The following is a 7,254-nucleotide window of genomic DNA, read 5'->3' on the forward strand; positions in this document are numbered from 1 at the left end:
TCAAACTGTACTACAAAGCAGTAGTAATTTAAAAAGCATGGTATTGGAATAAAGACAGACCCATAGAATAATGAAGTAGAGCTGAACATTCTGACACAGATGCTCGAATATATGATCACCTCATCTTTGATAAAGAAACAAAAAATATGAAGTGGATCAAGGAAAGCCTCTTCAGCAACTGATTCTGGGAAAAATGGGAAGCTACATGCAAAAAAAAAAAAATGAATTCAGATTTCTTCCTAACACCAGGCAAGAAAGTCAGGTTAAAATAGACCAAAGGCCTCAATGTCATGCCCAAATCTATAAAATACATGGAGAAAAAGGTGAGTAAAACCCTTCATGTCATTGGACCTAAGTGCATCTTCAAAGATGAAATAGGGGGCTATATTAAACTAAGAAGCTTCTGCACCTCAAAAGAAACAATTACCACATTACAAAGACAGCCCACAGGTTGGGAAAATATTTATCCAATACCCATATAATAAGGAATTATTATCCAAGACATATAAGGTACTGGTTGAACTTTATAAGAAAAACTCTTTCAATACATTCCAAAAATGGGGAGAAGTGAACCGAAATTTCCTCGAAAAAGAAATACGAATATGGGGGAGAGAGAGAGAGAGAGAGAGAGAGAGAGAGAGAGAGAGAGAGAGAGAGAGAGAGAGAGAGAGAAGAAAACTGCCTGCCATAGAGGCAGGCTGGGGTGGAGGAATAATACAAGATAAACTGAGGTCATTGGTCATGGGAAATGTAACTTGTGGAGCGATAGGTTTTGGAAAATTTTATGGGGAAACCCTATCATGAACAGCTTTGTAACTGCATCTCATAGTGACTCAGTAAAATATAAAATAAGAAAGGAAGGAAGGAAGGAAGGAAGGAAGGAAGGAAGGAAGGAAGGAAGGAAGGAAGGAAGGAAGGAAGGAAGGAAGGGAAGGGAAGGGAAGGGAAGGAGGGAGGGAGGGAGGGAGGGAGGGAGGAAGGAAGGAAGGAAGGAAGGAAGGAAGGAAGGAAGGAAGGAAGGAAGGAAGGAAGGAAGAAATTAGGTGTAAAATGAAGGGAGATATGCATGGAATTCAAGGTGGGGAAATGAAATGCAGTGCAAGGGATGAAACTCCAAAACCTGGACTTGAGAAATAGTTGGTAAGGCTTTTGCCTTGCACCAAATTTCGAGACCTTCTACTCCTTATGCAGTCCCCTGAGTATCACCAGTAATAATCATTGAGTGAAGAACCAGGAGTAAGTACTAAGCATGACCAAAGTACAAAAAAACGAACAACAACAACAAAACATGTACCTCTGGAAGATGCTCAGAAAGAATTGTAAATGACTCGATTTCAAATAAAAAGCTCAAGAACAAACAGACTAAGTTATAAGAATTTAGAATGTATTTCCCCATATCCTAGTTTCATACCAAAGACTTTTATAGGATTATAATTATAAATTACAGCTAAATTAAATGTAATTCCTTGCTTATTTCTGAGCATTTGTACAAAGAAAAACTAATAGCATAGGAGAAAAAATAAGGACACTCAATTTCATGCCTATGGTATCTTTACAGTATATATTAGTATATACAGTATATACAACATATACGGTGTATATAATAGTATATACAGCATATAAAGTCCAATGTTGCTGCAGTATATACTAACAAAGGCCCACTACTAAGAAGATTATGTAAATTCTCTCACTGAAAGCTTACTTAAAATATTTCTTATTGCTCTAAGCTATGTCAGCTTCAATTTTATCACTAAACGTGTGGCAAGCAAACATGCCAAGAGATAAACATTCTTTAGAGAGAAGTTACTACTTGAATTAAACTGATATACAATAAACATGGTTTTATCAGATATTGCATTTAAAATTATTATGGTAAGAGCATTAAAGATAACCAAAATGCAACGTTTATGTTATACTGACTATTAATATATTAGAACATTAAACTTTATCATGTAATAAAAAGAACCATAGAATTATAGAAAGCTTTGGAAAATAAAAATACAGTAAGAGAAGAGGCATTTATTTGCCAATTTAGAGGTTGTGCAGTTGAGTAAAGGGACAATTAATTTCAATATATATCAATACTGAATGGGGAGGTGTAAGTGGAGAGATAGTATAGTAGACAGGTTGCTTGCCTTGCAATCAGTCAGACCAGGTTCAATCCACATCTCCCCATATGGTTCCCTGAGCCCTTTCAGGAGTGACCCCTGAGATAAGAGCAAAGAATACACCCCAAGAACATCTGGATATGGTTCCCAAACCAAAAATATGCAAAATATATGACCAGGAGATAATACAATGCACATATCTACTATGTATCCATCTCATCTTAGATATTTGGAACCAGATGACCAATTGGACGTAACTGGGTAAACACCACCAATCCCTATAACATCAACAAATATGACTCCAATGGCCGTAAGATGGCTGGATCTAGCAGCACCTTATCCATAGATCTTGGCACAGAACAAGGGTTGATTGGCCAAGGGAGGCAAGGAGTGACACTGAGGCTCCCTGAGACCCCTTGGTAGCCTAAGTCGACTTAACTTTATGACTTGTTTTTTATCTTTCAAAACTTAATTTTCTCTCTTTAGGAATATGAGGATTTAAAACCCCTGAGACCCTAACCAACCAAAAACAATCTCCTGGATAGTATAAGAGAATATAGCTATCCTTAAGGACACAATATTAATATTATTAAAAATTGGCAGAATCTCCTGCCCCCACTCCTGGCTATACTCACTGGGGCTCCTTGGCGGCGGGTGAGTTTCTCTCCCCACCCTGAGAAGAGCCCCTGCAAACTAGCCACAGCCATGCTTAGGACCACTCTCCACATGCTTGGACGAGCCTCACTCATGAAGTAAGTGGCAGAAGAACCCAGGTGTGCGGGACACGGGGCTAAGATCTCCAAGGCTGCTCAGATCAGGACTGGGCCTCTTCAACCCAGATCCCCCATCTTCCAGTAGTTAGGCAGTTATACCCACCAAATGCCCCAGCGCCTGTAATCTTATCAATGGCCAAGATCCAGAAATTGTAAAATTAAGCTTCTGGAAGCAAGAGGCCGTGAATTGTGTTGTCTAGTTCTCACTCTCTGAGAACCCAGCAGGCTACAGAGAGTGTCTTGCCCCCACAGCAGAGTATGGCTAGCTCCATGTGGCATATTCAATATGCCAAAACAATGATGGGTCCCATTCCCCTCACCTTGAAAGAGCCTCCAATGTGGCACTTGCTAAAATCTCAGGGCTAAGACGAATGGAGATGTTACTGGTGCCGGCTCGAGGAAATCGATGAACAACGGGATGACAGTGATACATTGATACAGTGATATTAAAAGTCATTAGATTTCTATACATTAGAATTGAATAATAGATTTATAATTTAAAAAAATCTAAGTTCAACAGAAAATGGAAAAGTCAGACAAAATTTCTAATAAAGAGTAAGTAGATACTTTTCATAGTATATTAGATAACTGATCAAACAAATCAATAAAGATTTAAAAATGGAGATATTTCAAGAGGTTGGTACACAAATCTGGGTAATCCAATCCACAGAGTAGCAGGACACTGTATGTGACTTTGGTGTCCTCCAATACCACGATCCCAAACAGCACCGTATGGTCAGGTTGAGCATTAAATATCTGGTTCATACACAAGACTACTCTCACCTTTAGTGTCCTTTGGGTTTTTAGTCAATCCTTGAGAGCTCTCTATGCCTGCAGAAATAAGTATTTAAATAAACATAGAATTATTTAATGTTTATCAAGTTGAAATGTCTACATTATTTAAATGTCACTTATATCCAAATTATTCAATTTAATCTGAATCAATAATCCAATAAAGATTTATATAAAAATATGAAGAAATAAAATCCTGCACACTGAGAAGAAGAAATAAAGTGTGGAAATTCAGACTAATTGATTTCAAAACTCAAAGCTACAGAAATCCCAGTGCAACATAGATGAAACATTAAAGCCACAGATAAGTGAAACAGTTAAGACCACTAAATAGTGGAGAAAGGACTGATGTCAGAACATGCATGATTGAAACCAAATCATGAACAACTTTGTAACTGTGTATTTCATGGAAATTCAATTAAAAAATAAATTAAGAGAAGATTGCTAAAGAAACCATATATATAGCCAATATTGCATCTTGTTTTTAATGTTCCAGTAAAAAGTCAATAAAAGTAGGACAATCTTTTCAGCACATGTCACTTAAAAATTAATGTATAGCTTCTACCTCCTTAAATAGTCTAAACAGATGACACACAATTTCATTAAAAAAGTAAAGGTAAAGGGTCTCCCGTTGTTCGGCGATTTGCTCGAGCGGGCCCAGTAACGTCTCCATTGGAGACTTTGTTGTTACTGTGTCTGGCATATCGAATACGTCACGGGGAGCTTGCCAGGCTCTGCCTGCGGGCGAGATACTCTCGGTAGCTTGCTGGGCTCTCCGAGAGGGGCAGAGGAATCGAACTCTGGTCGGCCATGTTGGCTGCGTGCAAGGCAAATGCCCTACTGCTGTGCTATCGCTCCAGCCCTGGAGGTCTCCAATGGAGACGTTACTGGGCCCGCTCGAGCAAATCGATGATCAACGGGATGGCCTTTACTTTACAATTTCATTAGTAATTTGTAAATGCTAAATTATGTAGTCTATAAATTTTAATTGGAAAATATAATCTAAATATACCAAAAACACAATTCAGGAGAAAGAAATATTATGTTTTCTTCAATTTAAAACTTTTAATCTGTAAAGGACAATGTGTTTGATGGCCTATATTTATATCTATATTTATATATTTATATCCATAACTAGAATAATACATCGGACAGATTTTTTTATTAGTGTATCACTGTGGGGTACAGTTACAAATTTATGAACTTTTGTGTTTGCGTTACAGTCATACAATGATCATTTACCCATCCCTCCACCAGTGCCCATTCTCCGCCACCAATGTTCCCAGCATCCTTTCCACCACCTCCACTCCATCCCCCACAACTCCACTCCACCTCAGTGGCAGGGCATTACCTTTTATTCTCTCTCCTTTTAGGAGTTATAGTTTGCAATAGAGGTATTGAGCGGTCATCTTGTTCGGTCTATAGTCTCTTTTAGGCACGCACCTTTCAACCTGAATGGGTCCTCCCAACGTCTTTTATGTGGTGTCTCCTTCTCTCTCTGAGCTGCCTTTTACCCCAGCATGTGAGGCTGCAAACAGCTTTTTTCAAATGTTCAGTCCAGGCCCCTAATATTTCTCCTCTTGTCTTATGTGAAGAGGGCCTTGGCCAAGAGAACCAATCAAGGCCTGAGAAAAACCCAAAATAATTCTATTTCTTTCCTTTTTCGTTTGACTTTTGGTGTCACATTTGGCAATGTTAAAGGATTACTCCTGGTTGTGCATTTAAGAATTACTCCTGGCGGTACTGAGAGGACCATGTGGGATGCTGTGTCAGCCGAGTGTAATGCAAATCCCAAAGGCTTTGCCATTGCTGCTGCCCTGTAAATTTTTATATCTTGAAAGCTCATTCAGGCAGGATAGCAAGCAGACCTCCTATCAGGTCAAGCTTCTGGCTTTTGAGGACTGGATTCAGATCTCATGTGCCTATTTATAGCATAGATCCCAAGCAACAACAACCCATCTTCATCAAAATCCATACGTTTGCCTGGCTCAGAGGCCCATAGTAGAGAAACAAACATATCCTTAGCTCCCTGGACCACTGGATCTGGTGTTCCACCAGCACACTCTAAGACTCGGTTTGTAGATTAGAGAAGCCATGACAATGGCGTGACCAGGAAAATTTTGAAGCGGTGATATTCTTGCAGTGACAGTCCAGTGGGACACTCTCATTAGCTTCTCGAGCGAAGAGCAGGAGGATGATGATCATCCTCACCACCTTACCTGAATCATAGCTGAGCGGAAGCAGGACTGAGATGAGTGTCCTATTACTGGCTGCCTGCGCAGCATCAGAGATAGGGTGTGGTTTGGAAAGTATGCAGTCAGCTTCCCTGGTCTCAGAAACTTCTCTCTGTCCTGTGACCATCCTGAATCTCCACTTCCTGAGACAGGTCCTTGACTTCTTCTGAAGCACACATCCACTAGTGGCAATAGACCACCTGTATAATCCAAGCTGTGGCAGGTACCCACACTGGCTCAGAAAACTGGTAAATTCTTTTCATGCTCATATGATCTAGCAAAAAAAGGAGGCCACATGGGTCCATGCATGCCAGGAAGATGCAGCTCCAGATCACTGGGACTACAGCTTTGGCTGCCAGCATGTCTGGCTCTCCCAGCATTACTTTCTGGCCCCTGTCAGGCTTATCTATGAGACACTGAGGCCACAGTCATGCTAAAACTCCATCTCATTTTTTTAATTGGAAAATGTTCTAAAATGACATTTCAAAGAAAATATAACAATGTGAAGTTAAGTTGAGGCCAGAGTGATGCCATAGCAGGTAGAGTGTTTGTTTTACACCAAGCAGACCTGGGTTCATACCTGGCATTCCATATGGTACCCTGAACTGAAACCAAACAGGAATGATTCCTGACCAGAGTCAGGAAAAAGCCCCGAGAACTGCTGAATGTGGCCCCCAAACAAAACAAAACAAGAAAAACAAATGCTTATTACAGATAAACAAAAGCACTTCTCAGCTTCATTTGTCATAAAGAAAATCAGAAATATAAAGGTTAACACTATTGTAATCATAAATAAATAATTACATAAATAGTTACGCAAATTATTATAAACAATAAGGGGTAAAGTGGATAATTTTACAGCACTCCAAATATCCTCATGTGCGTGCTCAGATATGTTGATGACCAAAGAAAATTATTTCTAATAACTTATTTTGATCACTGATTTTAGGTTATGACTTTGTATTATAAATATAAACAACCTATATTAGAAAAGGGGATTTTCTAAAACAGTCTTCATCTACCTTTTATTGATTTTGGTCTCCTTGGAACCTTGTTTCATTCCTGTTTCCCCAGCTCTCCCAGTTAAGTCTCCTATTTCTTATTTACCTGGCACTTTTGAAAATCCTCCTGGTGACCCACATTGGCTGCTCTAAAGTGAAGGTTATTATTACTATCACCCCTAAGTACCAGTAATTCTTGTGGTCATTGAGGAACAAACAAAACTTTATCTAGCTAGGTACCTGTCAATGATTCCAAACATATTGTAGTCAGTAGGAAATTTAGAGAAAACAGAAGAGTTTTTCTGGGGCCAGAGAGAAAGTGCAGAGGGTAGATCACTTTTATTGC

At 39.3% G+C, this 7,254-nt stretch overlaps 1 pseudogene; it reads right to left on the reverse strand.

The window, feature by feature from the left end:
* Positions 1-6,034, reverse strand: part of LOC130018196 (betaine--homocysteine S-methyltransferase 1-like) — a 74,241-nt pseudogene extending 68,207 nt beyond the window's left edge.
* Positions 6,035-7,254: the final 1,220 nt, after the last annotated feature.

The sequence above is a fragment of the Sorex fumeus genome, unplaced genomic scaffold (assembly GCF_029834395.1).
Source record: "Sorex fumeus unplaced genomic scaffold, SorFum_2.1 ptg000008l, whole genome shotgun sequence".
Taxonomy (NCBI): Eukaryota; Metazoa; Chordata; class Mammalia; order Eulipotyphla; family Soricidae; genus Sorex; species Sorex fumeus.